The following is a 15,051-nucleotide window of genomic DNA, read 5'->3' as shown; positions in this document are numbered from 1 at the left end:
ATTGATGTTTGATTCCCTTTTATTTGTTTTGTTTCTCAGAAATTTATTGAACCTTTTCACAAAGAATCTGAAATCATCATCATCTTATGCTATTTCAGTCAAGTCCTCTTTGTCACTTTCTTCTTGAATAGAAGATGATGAGGCTCTGAGTGCTATTCCTTTTCTCTTTATATCATTCTCTTCATGTTGATGGAGTCTCATAAGTTCCCTTTCATGTTCTTGAAGTTTTCCAAAAAAGAGTGGCAAGAGACATATTAGTGAGATCTCTTGATTCTGCAATTGCTGTTACTTTTGGTTGCCATTGCTTGCTTAAACATCTCAACACTTTGTTAATAAGATCTTCATTAGGAAATATTTTTCCCAATGATGCAAGATGATTAACTATACGAGTAAATCTCTTCTGCATATCTTCTATGGTCTCATATTGAAACATTCTGAACAATTCATATTCATGTGTGAGAGTGTTAATTCTAGATCTCTTGACATCAGTTGTGCCTTCATAGGTTACTTGCAATGTATCCCACATTTTTTTTGCATTTTTACAATTTGAGACTCTAAAATATTCATCCATGACTAATGCAGAAGTGATTATATTTTTGGCCTTTAAATTGTATTGAACCTTTCTTCTTTCATCATTATTCCATTCTTCTCTTGGTTTTTCTATAGTAGTATTTCCCACTACCTTTGTAGGAATAAAGGGACCAACTTCATTGGCTTCCCATATATTTAAATCTATGGCTTCAATAAGGATCTCCATTCGGGTTTTCCAAAAGTGATAACCCTCGTCGTTAATAGAATTTCCCTCGGGAAATGGAAAGTTGGATGAGGCCATATCTATTCTTGAAGTTTTTAAACTTTATACAAGAACCCTGCTCTGATACCACTTGTTAGACAAATGGCCTCAGTTATGTTAAGAAGGGGGGTTGAATTAATATACAAAGACTATTCTCCAATTAAAATTTCTCTCTCTTTTTGGATTAACAATGCACCCTTAACATGAATTACTCAAAAGACAATTCAGAATAAACTTCTTTAAAGCAAAAGATAAATAGCAATAAATAAATGAAGTTTAAGGGAAGAGAGAAATGCAAACTCAGTTTTATATTGGTTTGGCCACTTCCCGTGCCTACGTCCAGTTCTCAAGCAACCCACTTGAGATTTTCCACTCTCTTTGTAAAACTCCTTTTACAAAGTCTGAACCACATAGGGACAACCCATCCCCTGTGTTTAGGAATCCTTTACAACAAGAGACCCTCAGTCTCTTAATCCCTTTTCAGAAGTAATAAGAAAAGAAGAAGAAATCTCTCTTGAAAGAGATAGATTGTACAATGAAGATCAATCAAGATTCTTTATTGAATATGCAAGTGTTTGACCAAGGAATCTTTTTGAGAGGATAAGACATTTTAGTTCAGAAAAACTCTCTCCCAATTTCGTCCCAAGTCACACATATATATAGGCCTTTGATGGCCATTAAAAATCCAAATGATAAGATGTGACGGTTGGCGATATTCCTTGAAAATTCTCTCTGGTAATCAATTACAGCATTAGTGTAATCGATTACACAGTTATTTTTCTTGAACAGTTGTCACTCTTCATTTAGAATTTGAATTCCCAACGTTTAAAGTCTCTGGTAATTGATTACATATGATGTGTAATCGATTACACACTTTCAAACCATTGGTAATCGATTACATGTGCCTTGTTAATCAATTACATGTATTGGTAAGCGATTACATGTGCCTTGGATGACTTGAAACCTTTCGTTTTGAGGCAAGGCTTGATCTTGAAGAAATCTTGAATCAAGGCTTTGTTTGAATCTTGTATTAATCTTAAAGCAAATGAGCCTTGTTTGATTCTTCTTTTGACATCATAAAATGTAGAAGCAAAGCTTCATGATGAATCAAGATTGATTCAAAGATGTTTTGATGATAACAAAGGTGATGACAAAAAGCTCAAAGGTCAATCAAAGAATGAGTTCAAGATGTTCAAGATAGAATCAAGAACACTTCAAGATTCAAGAGGAAAGTTGATTTCAAGAATCAAGAATCAAGATTCAAGGATCAAGCTTCCAAGAATCAAGACTCAAGATTCAAGAATCAAGAGAAGACTTAATCAAGATAAGTATGAAAAGGTTTTTTCAAAAACTGAGTAGCACATGGATTTTTCTCAAAACATGTTTACCAAAGAACTTTTACTCTCTCGTAATCGATTACCAGATTATTGTAATCGATTACCAGTAGCAAATTGAATTTGAAAATTTTTTCAAATGAATTTACAACGTTCCAATTGATTTCAAAAAAAAGCTGTAATCGATTACAATGTTTTGATAATCGATTACCAGTGCCTTTGAACGTTGAAATTCAAATTCAAATGTGAAGAGTCACATCCTTTCACATAAAAGCTTTGTGTAATCGATTACACTGATTTGGTAATTGATTACCAGTGATTGTTTCTGAACAAATCAAAAGATGTAACTCTTCAAATGGTTTTTTAATTTTTCAAATTGGTTTTAAGTTTTTCTAAAAGTCATAACTCTTCTAAATGGTCCTCTTGAACATACATGAATAGTCTATAAAAGCAATGCTTTGTTTTGCATTTTATAACAATCCAATCAATCTAATACGATCCTTTACAAGCCTTGAATCTCTTTGAACTTCTTCTTCTTCTTTGTGCCAAAAGCTTTCCAAAGTTTTCTGGTTTTATAAACCTTGAAAACTTGTGCTATTCATTCTTTTCATCTCTTCTCCCTTTGCCAAAAAGAATTCGCCAAGGACTAACTGCCTGAATTCTTTCTGTGTCTCTCTTCTCCCTTTTCCAAAAGAACGAAGGACTAACCACCTGAATTCTTTTGTGTCTCCCTTCTCCCTTGTCAAAGAATTCAAAACGATACAGTTTGAGAATTCTTTTGATTCTTCCTTTTCCCTTATACAAAAGTTTTCGAAGGACTAACCGCCTAAGAATTCTTTCGTATCCCCATTCACAAAGTATCAAAGGTTTAACCGCCTGAGATCTTTGTCTTAACACATTAGAGGGTACATCCTTTGTGGTACAAGTAGAGGGTACATCTACTTGGGTTGTTGACTGAGAACAAGAGAGGGTACATCTCTTGTGGATCAGTTCTAGTGGAGGGTACATCCACTAGGTTCAAAGAGAACAAGGGAGGGTACATCCCTTGTGGATCTTTGCTTGTAAAAGGATTTTTACAAGGTTGAAAATAAATCTCAAGGACCGCAGGTCGTTTGGGGACTGGATGTAGGCACAGGTTGTTGCTGAACCAGTATAAAAACTCTTGTGTGTTTGTCTCCTTCTTCCATACTCTTTTACTTTCTACTGTGCATTTTAATTTCCGCTTTTACTTTTGGTTAAGTTTCTCTTCTACTCCTTATTCTCTTAACATCATAAGTAAAAGCCTTAGAAGAGTAAATTTTTAATTAGTAAAGGTTTAGGAATAATTAATTCAACCCCCCTTCTTAATTATTCTGAGGCCACTTGATCCAACACAAAATCATGTATACATACATTCACAGATTAAGCGAGGATAACCAAGCTAGGGGACATACGAAGGCTTCACTTAAGTGTGAGATTCTGGGTGCTTAAGCAAGGGAAGATAGTGGGCAACCAAATTTGAAAAAAGAAGCCTCACCTAAGCGAGGCTATATCCACAAACAAGCGAGGGAGTCACTTCAGGCCCAAAGCCCACTGCAATTTATAAAAACCTGGTGCACGAAGGAAGAATCATCTTGGCATGAATTGAAGCAGTGGTTCAGTGAGAGAGAGCACATTATTTTCTTAGCTTTTAGATGTTAGATACTGAACGATCCATTACTAGATGATCTAGACATCTCTTAAGGTTTTGATGAAAATAAAGATATAACTTTGTGTTAACCAATTTGTTGCATGTAAGTCAACAGGTTTGATGACTTGAAGCAACACCAGTAAAACTTATCCATTAGTGGATACCTTGTGTAGTAGAAGCAAGAAGTAATCATCTAGTACATCTAAACATTGATTGAAATATGTACGTTTATTTGAATTATCAATTTATGCTATTTTATATGATTCTGTTTAAAATGAATAAATCTATGAATTTATCTTATATTTCTTTTTATAAGTCTAACGGTCATATTGAGTTGTGAATGACAGTTATGGAAAGTTTTGATCCTATTAGACAAAGACGTGCAATATTTGCTTATTTCAGGAAACAAATATCAAGCTCTACAATGGTTAAATGATTCAATCCTGAAGATACTCTCCACAAAAATATGGAACGTTTTAATCCTATTAGGCAAAGATATGCAATATTTGTGAATTACATAGTTTATGGCCCCAATGATCCTTAGCTAGATACTTGGCCATCGAAACCAGTTGTCCAAAACGTGCTGGGAAAGTTTTGCAGTGTACCCGAATGGGAGCGAGGAAAGAAAATGGTGAACCAAGAGAGTTTCATTGCAGATACTATCCAGAAAGGTGGAGACCAAATAAAGAAAATTGTGAAGGACAACAAAGAAATGGAGATGACAATATTAATGTATCAGTGCTTCAATACGGGCATTGTTGAGCCTGGTAATAACATGACCATGTCTGATTTGAATGTTCTTTTCGTCTATGACATAGCTCTTTGTGGAGCTTGTAGGCCCTGGATCTTCTTCATCAATGGAGTCCTTTGCTTCTTGAAGATCAATGGCAGCGAAATGGAGAATGAAAATGATTGGAGACACCACTTCAAGGAGAAGATGAGTCAAGAAGAAGCTCACCACCATAGGAAGCCATGGATAAGAGCTTGAAGGTACGAGAGGATGAGTGGAGGGAGAGGGAGAGAAGGAGCATGAAATTTTGTGCCTCAAATGATGTCTGAACTTTGAAGTGTAATTCTCAAATGATCAAAGTTAAAAAAATGCACACACATAACCTCTATTATAGCCTAAGTGTCACATAAAATTGGAGGGAAATTTGAATTTCTATTCAAATTTCACTTGAATTTGTGGAGCCAAATTTTGGAGCCAAAATTTCACTAATTATGATTAGTGAATTTTAGCTATGGTTCAACCCACTAAACCAAGATTAAGTTCAAGATTCTCCACTGGGTGTGCTTAGGTGTCCTGAGGCATGTAAAGCATGAAGGACATGCACAAAGTGTGACTATATGATGTGGCAATGGGGTGTAGCAAGCAAATGCTCACCCCCTCTAAAATTTAATTGTATTTGGATTCTCCCAATTCAATTAAATTTATTTTCCAACACACACATTAAATATTCACTTAATGCATGTGAAATTACAAAACTACCCCTAGTACAAAAACTAGTCTAGGTGCCCTAAAATACAAGGGCTGGAAAATCCTACATTTCTAGGGTATCATACCTACATTATGCAGCCCTAAATACAAGGCCCCCAAAATATTGAAACCCTGATCTAATATGTACAAAGATAAGTGGGCTCATACTTAGCCCATTGGCCCAAAATCTACCCTAAGGCTCATGAGAACCCTAGGGCCTTCTCATGCATCTCTGGCCTAATCTTCCTGGAGTCTTCTATCCAATGCCCTTAGGGGGTAGGATTGCATCATTCCCTCCCCCTTAAAAAGGATTTGACCTCAAATCCAGAGGTTCTTGAAACTCTAGGCTTCTTCCCTCAACATCTGTAAAAAGAATAAAAACTTATATATTAGTGGTGTTTGGTATGTTGGAGTAAGCTAAGGTTTGAAAACCCATTTTTTGGGCATCTTCCCTTGAGGGAACATGGTTCCTCCCCAACTCAATGAGTGGTGCTACAAGTATAGAAAAATATGGGACAAACCTTTTGTAAAAGTTTGTTAAGTCATGGAAGCCCCAAATTTTCCTTATACTTGGTGGAGTGGGCTACTTAGGAATGACCTTTATTCTCTTAGGGTTCGTGGGAACCCCTTGATCACCATTTAAACAATTAAGGAAAGCAATGCAATAAAACACACCTTTTTTTTATATTTTCATGTTGATTACTCCTACCAAAAAGTATGACAAACCTAAGGTGTCCCATATTAACACCTAGGTTTGTATTGAAAAAAATAATAAGAACAAACCTACCTAATGAGTCCTTATGTATGTGAATAATGAAGATGTTGGATGCATGGGTATTTTACAAAAGAGGGTTGAACCACTCAACACATTCATCATACCACCTATCATAGGGATTTTATGCCTAATAATATCTATTTTGGGCACCAACAAAGCACAAGGATTTAAGCTCTTACGAACCAAACCCTCATCCAACAACTCCTTTACTTGAGGAATAATATCAAGCCAAGAGGTGTGGCAGTGATAACAAGTGTCTTTTTACAAATGAGAAGATTTGGAGGTTGTCTAAGAGGGGAAGTTTCTTTAATATTTGCCTTTATTTCAAAATGACTTTCCTTTTTAGCTAACCTCTTGGAGGAGACACTTACCTCCTTATAGTCTTCCTTAACCATTAAAGGTTGTCCTTCTTCTTAGAGGTAGATTTCTTCACTAGATTCTTCCCCTTTTGCTTCTTCACTTTCACTAGAGGAAGGCGAAGTAGTAGCCTCATCTTGGCTACTATAAATGTCTTAGCCCCTCATAATCATGGTTTTCTTGGTGGGGCATTGAGAAGTAATGTGTCCTCTTCCAAGACATTTAAAACACATTATAGAGCTAGTCTTCTCTTGCATACTAGCTTTAAAGGGTTGCTTTTCTATTGTCTTCCCCTTATCATCTTTGGGCTTAGAAGGTGTCACCCCTAAGATGCCTTGACCTTGGTCTTTCTTTGGATAAGAGTGAGAGCCATAAGATTTTGAAGTTGACTTCCTTTTAAGTTGTTGCTCTACACTTATTTCCCAATCTAAGTAAACCTCTACATTTTCCTTCCCATGAAAGTTTGAGAGGTTAATGATAGCCTCTTGAGGCTTTCTTTCCTTTTCTCTCCTATGGGAGTGAGGTCTAAGATGTGACCTATGCCTTCCTTCATAATAGTCATGAAGTTCTTCACTTAGGCTCTCGAAAGATTTATAGCAACTATAGGAGGCATGTTTTTCTTAGCTCTTTTAGTATTTTCCTTCTTTCTTCTTCCCTTATCTGTTCCCTCTCATCTTGATTTATTCTTACCCTCTCTTTTCCTTTTTCTTTTCTTTCTAGTTTTTCTTTCCATAACTTGAGGGAACTCAACTCATCTAAGATTCTAGATAGAGGGTCCTTATGACTAGTACCCTCGCCATTAAGACTAGTTGAATGATGACTCATATTGGTTCCTAAGTTGTGGTTCTTTCTTGTTGGGGGTTTGAAAAAAAGGTAAAAGCTAGGGTTCCAAAAGAACTCAAGATAAGCGTGATAAGCAAGAAGAAATTATTATGCAATAACAAGATAAGCTAGATGTGACTAGTAAAGAAAATAAGATATGGAAGTAAGCAAGAAATTAAAGTGAAAGAAATGTAAATTGGGCGGTTCCTTAGAGTATTTGGATGACCTCATTTAAGGTTCCCAATAAAACACTCACTATCCTAAGTAAAAATTGCCTCAAATTATTACACACAAATGGAAGTAGGGTGACCTATTGGAGGCTCCTAACTTACTTCCAATGAAAGACCTTTTTGTTACAAAATTTGAAAGCAATGGAGGTAAGTAAATTGTCAATTACAAAATTACAAAAAGGTCCACAATTTTGGTGGTTGTTCTCTCTTTGGTGATTCAATCAATTTGGAGTGCTTCTTAGTCCAATAGCTCTTAAGGTGGTTGGCCCCTAGCTTCTTCACTCAAATTCTTAAAGGGATGGCACCAATCCCCTTTTGCAATTTCCTATATGCAAACTCACAACACAAGGAAACAAAGAGACAAGCAATAACCAAAGACCCAAAAAAATGAAATGAAAGATAAACCAATAAAGTTTTATCAAGACAAATTTTCAAAGATTATTCAACAATTAAAGCAATGACAAGCACATAAAAGCAAGCTAGGACTCAAAGAGAAACCTAGAATGGCTCTAGAGTATAGTAGAAAAGCTAAAAAAAAGATTCAAGAAACCTCTAGTTTTGGCACTTGTTTTCACACTAATTTTCAATTTAAATTTTAGAACTAAGATTGGTATAAAATAGGCACCAATTATAGAATAGATTTCGAGCCAAAACAACAAGCACACTTCCCTTTCACTTTTTTTCCTGGACATTGACTTTTCTGCCAATTTGTGTGATTTTTCGTATTTTTCCTTTTATCCAAATCACTTGGTTCTTTTTTTATAATTTTGGTCCAAATGTCTAGAAAATTAAGTAAAACGTTCAGCTCAAAATTTGTAGTGACCAATTCCCAGTAATTTATACACGTTCGTATGTTCAAGCTGTCAGCACCAGCAATTTCAACCTAGAAATCAAGAGTAGTGTTTATGTTGCTTAAGGCTTGGATAGTTACAGTTAGTGTTTGCTTGTGCTCAATTATCTTGAATAACACAATTCAAGAGAGCTTAAGAGTTATTTTGATTCAAAAATCCAGTCACAACTCAGCACCACAACTCAACTTCTTCATAGGCATCATGTAGGATACTTGGAAAACAAAAAAAAGTTCAACAACAAGACTACTTCTAGGAATTGATTTAGAACATGTTATAAACTATATAACATGCATGAATTAGACTCAAAGTTCAAAAGATAGGCTAAGAATTACAAGAATACATGAACAAATGTATCTGGAACTCAATCAACAAAATAAAAATTCAACACAAACTTAGAACATAATGTGACAATTATTATGACTAAATATGACTCTAACATAACATGGATTAAGTGATTTACACTTAGATTTTTGTGTTTTTTTCTAATCAATATTTTGGAATAAAATTTAGATCTAAAGGTTCAGCACAAGAAGATTATGACTGAAAAATGTTAGAACCTAAAATCACCAGAAAAACATGATTCAAGAGTTAATCTATAAAACTTGAACCATTGAAATGCAAGAACAAGTGTAGATCTAAGATTTAATCGGTTTATTTTTTTGAATCTACTCTAAATAGAACCAAACCACAAGACAATGGAGGACATACATGGATAATAAGATTAAGAACAAGGAGGTGAATTGACTGAACAAAACAATAAGGGAAGCAAAAGAACATCACCTAGATGAAGATGCTCTTAATATCTCATGATGTAGCTCCATGTGGAGCCTGTAGGCCTTGGATCTTCTTCATCAATGGAGTCCTTTGCTTCTTGAAGATCAATGGCAACAGAATGGAGAAGAAAGATGATTGGAGACGCCACTTCAAGGAGAAGATGAGTCAAGAAGAAGCTCACCACCATAGGAAGCCGTGGATAAGAGCTTGAAGGTAGGAGAAGATGAGTGGAGGAAGAGGGAGAGAAGGAGCACGATATTTTGTGCCTCAAATGAAGTCTGAACTTTGAAGTGTAATTCTCAAATGATCAAAGTTCAAAAAATTCCTACTAATCCAAGATTGAGTTCAAGATTCTCCACTGAGTGTGCTTAGGTGTCATGAGATATATAAAGCCTAAAGGACATGCACAAAGTGTGACTATACGATGTGGCAACGGGGTGTAACAAGCAAATGCTCACCCCCTCTAAAATTTAATTGGATTGGGCTTCTCCCAATTCAATTAAATTTATTTTCCAACACACACTTGAAATATTCACTTAATTCACGTGAAATTACAAAACTACCCCTAATACAAAAACTAGTCTAGGTGCCCTAAAATACAAGGGCTGGAAAATCCTACATTTCTAGGGTACCTTACCTACATTATAGACCCCTAAATACAAGGCCCCAAAAATAACGAAACCTTAATTTAATATGTAAAAAGATAAGTGGGCTCATACGTAGCCCATGGGCCCAAAATCTACCCAAAGGCTCATGAGAACCCTAGGGCCTTCTCTTGCATGTCTGGCCCAATCTTTTTGGAGTCTTCTATCCAATGCCCTTGGGGGGTAGGATTGCATCAGTCTGTCATTGAACAAAAGCTGAGAGACATTACTAGAAGGATGGAAATGCTGAACGTCAATGAGGCGGTGGTGTTGAGGCCACCGCAGCAACCTGAGATGCAAACACCGGTGGAAGCACTTCCACCTGTGGCACCGCCCGAAGAAACGGTGACAACGCTGAATTATGACCATGGAGCATCTGATGTCAATGCTAACCCCTTGCAAAGCTAGTGGTTTATGGAGTTGCATTAGGAGATGTTAATCTCTCACTCTAAATTGGGTTTTGGCCTAACCTGTTGCTGTTACGTACCTCGAAGGATGTGCTTGTTAGAAGTCCTTTGGGGATCTATGGTTTGGGGTTCATGAATGCTTGTTTCAGTTGAACTATTTATGGTTTGGGGTTTATTTTACTATCTTTAATTATTGTCTAGTCTTCTCATTTTATTATTATTGTGTTTAATTTCGCTTTTCAAAATATATTATTGGTTTGTTAATAAGTTATGTCTTTCGGTGTGTGTTTACCTGACGTCGTGGTAAAAGTTATCAAGTAATTATTAGATAACAGGGTTTTATTTTCAATTGATGTCACTTGTTCAGATTGCGTTGCAATAATCAAAATAAAATTATTAAAACCTACAAGAATTTAATGAAGCTAATGCACAATTATGATATTCGGTAGGTTTAAATATGTTTTTGTTATTAATAATTATTTAATTTTTGTTTTTTAATAATTTTTTATTTTGTATTGAATCTCTAATAAAGAAACCATTTTATTTTTGGTCTATGACATTTTTTTAATCCCTGATAAATTAATGAATTTTGTATTTATTTCTTGATAATTTTTTTTTCATTTGTAATTAGTTGAGACTAAAACAATTTGTTAATTTATCGGTCAAGAAACACAAAATTTGTTAATTTATCATGAACTAAAACAAAAATATTTAGACCAAAAACAAAATTATTGTTTTATTAGAAACTCAATACAAAATAAAAATTTCTTAAAAAGCAAACGTAAAAATTAAATATTTATTAAAAATAAAAAAATATTTAAATTTTCTCGTATCAGGATATTGCAGTGAGATTTAAGTTGTGGGCCACACCTTATAACCTTTGATAATACAAAATAGAATACTTAGAATGAGATACAATACATGAGATTTAATATGCATGTGGTTACTTGTTGCAACCGTTTGAATATGTTCGCTATAATAGGTATTTATCAAGTTATGCTTATAATCACGCACGCTCCAAGAGTTAATTCCAAGCCAAGCACTAAAACTAGATTTTTTTTTCAAAAAAAAGGTGTATTTATTAAAATAGAACATGATGTGTGCAGAGGGCCCACACTTTGCCTAAACGCACCTAAGGGGAATCACACCCTTAACGCACAAGCAACACTATAGACGACCTAAGTCCCTCATACATGCACTGTCCAGCAACACGGATTGTCTATCGGCATCGTTTCGTCGACCGTATTATCGAGGCAGACATACCCTTGGGGTGGAAGCCACTTAACCTCAAACGGTATGATGAGACAACCGATCCAGACGAGCATCTAGATGCCTTCCTGACATAGGCAAACCTCTACACCAATGACAACGCGATCCTGTGTGGCATCTCTCAAGGGAGCAACATTGACCTAGTATGGTGGATGATGTGCCATCATTTTCTTCTATTTTCTAAACTCTTTTTGCACCATTTTAATTACTGATTGGTCTTAATTGTCAATTAATCAGGTAGTTTTATTGTTTGGGCTCATTTAGCTAATTTGATGTTTTTAATCTAATTTCAGGAATTAATGAAACATTGGGCTTAATCCGGATTTTGGTTATGGACTTGAAGAGGGCAAATAAAGTAGCGCTTACCTTAGTTAATTTCTAATTAGGAAATTTCACAATTTTATTTTATGTTGTTCAGTGTTTATTTCATTTTGGGCCAGAGTATTGTAATAGGGCCCAGTGACTTTGAGTGACTCTTTTTAAATAGCAGCCTTGGGATTCGTGCAAGGCTATTTTGTTATGCTATTCATTATTCAGAGCTTTTGTTTTAGGGTTTTACGTTTTCTGCTTTGATGCTACTGTTCACGTAATGCAATTTGATGTTTTCTGCTTCTAATTACTATTTCGTTCTTGCTTCTTCTTCTACTCTCATTTACGTTTCTGTTTCATTTACATTTCTGTTCATTTACGTTTCTGTTCATTTACGTTTATGTTCATTTGCGTTTCTGCTTCATGTTTCATTTGCATTTTTTGTTTGAATCTATGGAAGGTAGTTTTTCTGGTGTTGTTTCCTTTTGAGGACGAAGCCTAACTCTCTTTGAGGTTTCGTTTGTAATGTGGTTTCCTGGCAGTTTTCCCTTCACTAGTTATCCCAAATTCGTGAACATTAATCAGTGCACGCTTCGTGTTTGATTAATTGCCTCTAAGCCTAACTTGTGTTCATGCTTAATGGACGAAGGGGTAACTGGTGTATGTGGTGCCTAATCACGTATTGATAACCCTAAGTTGATTTTCGCTTAGTAAATTGAAATAGGGTTGGATTAAGTGGTTGACTGTTAGGGACGAATTCTCCATAACCCAGGATAAGAGAATGGCTTCTGAATCAGAGGAAACAACCCGTTTTAAATATTAGTAGTTTCAAATTTCAGTTTACTTGTTCTGCTCTTTAATCATGAAACAAACAACCCCCCCCCCCAATCGTTACTGTTACTACGCAAGTATATTATGAACATTTGGTTTGTCATTGCTCGTTGGGAAATGACCTAGGATCACTTCCTAGTTACTGCATTTTCATGTTTATTTGATTCGGGTACGGCCTCGATCAAATTTGGCGCCGTTGCCGGGGAGCAGTGTCCAAAGGTTCATAATAGCTAGCTAGTGTTGTGTGTTTAATCCTTTCGTGTTTTATGTTTAATTGTTAGTATTGTGTTAGTATGTGTGTTAGTGTTGTTTAGTGTCCTGGTATTTTGTTTAGTGTGTGTTCTGTTTCAGGTTTCCCATTAAGCGTTTCCCCTGTTTCAGTCTTGGGTGTTTTGCTGTGAATAGTGTTTTGCGACGGACTTAGCGACCACTTTTGCTTGCGGCAAAACAGAGTAGTAGTAGAAATCAATTAGAGACGGATTTTAGCGACCACCCATGCTGAATTATTTGAGATTTTTTGTTTTAGTAGCTAGGGTTGTTATTTTTGGCTGAATTTTTTTGTGGTAACTTCTTTTAACCTATATTTTGTGGGAAAAATAGCTAGAGCCTTTAGTTTGGTCAGATGTGAAAGTTCCAAAAAAGTAGCAAATTTTGTGTTTGTCGAAACTTCAAACGGCCATAACTTTTGCTCCGGTTATCAGAATCGCAATTATTATATATGTATTTGGGGTAGAAAAAAATTTCCTACGCCGTGGCAGCCGCCGTAGGCCGGCTGAGGTCTCCATCGTCCTGTCAAAAGTTTTTTATTTTTCAAGTTTTATTCACTTATTTTTCTTAACCTACCATTTTTAGCTTCCATAGTTAGACTTTGAATTTTTGCCTGAAATTTTTTGTGCTATCTTCTCATCATTTTATAAGGTTGCTCACAAAATTTCAAGTCATTTGGATATCATTTGAGGGTAGTTGTAGTTCAAACCTGCACCTTTATTTACATGACAAGGCAACTAGTTATGCATGTTGAATGTAGTGTATGACTAGAGGCAATCCATCTGACTTACAACCCTTTGACCCTGAGATAGATAGGACATTTCATAGATTAGTTAGGCATCATTTTATACCTTTTGATCATCCTGAGCATTCCATTACTGGTGAATCTGTGCATTCTGTTATTGGTGATTTTGAACATCCTGATTTGGAGCATTATAATTTTGAGCATTCTGATTCTGAGCATTCTGATTTTGAGCATTCTGATTCTGAGCATTCTGATTTTGCACATTCTGAGAACATGGCACAACCTCCACCCCGTGAGAGGACTCTAAGGGAAATGGCTGCACCTGATTTCACCTACGAAAGCTTGTGCATCCAATACCCTGATGAGGATGTCCCATATGTTCTTAAAACTGGACTGATTCATTTGCTTCCAAAGTTTCATGGCCTTGCAGGTGAAGACCCGCACAAACATTTGAAGGAATTTCATATTGTCTGCTCCACCATGAAACCCCCAGATGTCCAGGAGGATCACATATTTCTGAAGGCTTTTCCTCATTCTCTGGAGGGAGTGGCAAAGGACTGGCTGTATTACCTTGCTCCAAGGTCCATCACGAGCTGGGATGACCTTAAGAGAGTATTCTTAGAAAAAAATTTCCCTGCTTCCAGGACCACAACCATCAGGAAAGATATCTCAGGTATTAGACAACTCAGTGGAGAGAGCCTGTATGAGTACTGGGAGCGATTTAAAAAACTATGTGCCAGTTGCCCTCACCATCAGATTTCAGAGCAGCTTCTTCTCCAATATTTTTATGAAGGACTCAGTAATATGGAGAGAAGTATGATAAATGCTGCCAGTGGTGGAGCCCTTGGAGACATGACTCCTGCTGAAGCTAGAAATTTAATTGAGAAGATGGCTTCCAACTCCCAGCAGTTTAGCGCCAGAAATGATGCCATAGTCATTAGAGGAGTGCATGAGGTAGCTACAAACTCAGCTGCATCATCTGAGACTAAGAAGCTTGAAGGCAAACTGGATGCATTGGTTAACTTGGTAACCCAGCTGGCCTTGAATAAAAAATTTGTACCTGTTGCAAGGGTTTGTTGTTTGTGCTCCTCTGTTGACCACCATATAGACCTTTGCCCTTCCATGCAGCAACCTGGAGCAGTTGAGCAGCCTGAAGCTTATGCTGCAAATATTTACAATAGACCTCCTCAACCTCAGCAGCAAAATCAACCACAGCAGAACAATTATGACCTCTCCAGCAACAGATACAACCCTGGATGGAGGAATCACCCTAACCTCAGATGGTCCAGCCCTCAGCAACAACAACAACAGCCTACTCCTTCCTTCCAAAATGCTGTTGGCCCAAGCAGACCATACATTCCTCCACCAATCCAACAACAGCAACAACCCCAGAAACAACCAACAGTTGAGGCCCCTCCACAACCTTCCCTCGAAGAACTTGTGAGGCAAATGACTATGCAGAACATGCAGTTTCAGCAAGAGACCAGAGCCTCCATT

The 15,051-nt window shown here is 36.4% G+C and overlaps 1 non-coding gene across 1 annotated transcript; it reads right to left on the bottom strand.

The window, feature by feature from the left end:
• Positions 1–14,205: 14,205 nt before the first annotated feature.
• On the bottom strand, positions 14,206–14,312 carry LOC114377756. The gene has a single exon (XR_003659192.1). It is a non-coding gene; the product is annotated as a small nucleolar RNA R71 (small nucleolar RNA).
• Between the last annotated feature and the right edge of the window lie 739 nt (positions 14,313–15,051).

This window comes from Glycine soja, chromosome 11 (assembly GCF_004193775.1).
Source record: "Glycine soja cultivar W05 chromosome 11, ASM419377v2, whole genome shotgun sequence".
Taxonomy (NCBI): domain Eukaryota; kingdom Viridiplantae; phylum Streptophyta; class Magnoliopsida; order Fabales; family Fabaceae; genus Glycine; species Glycine soja.
This window is presented reverse-complemented; position numbering and strand designations above follow the sequence as displayed.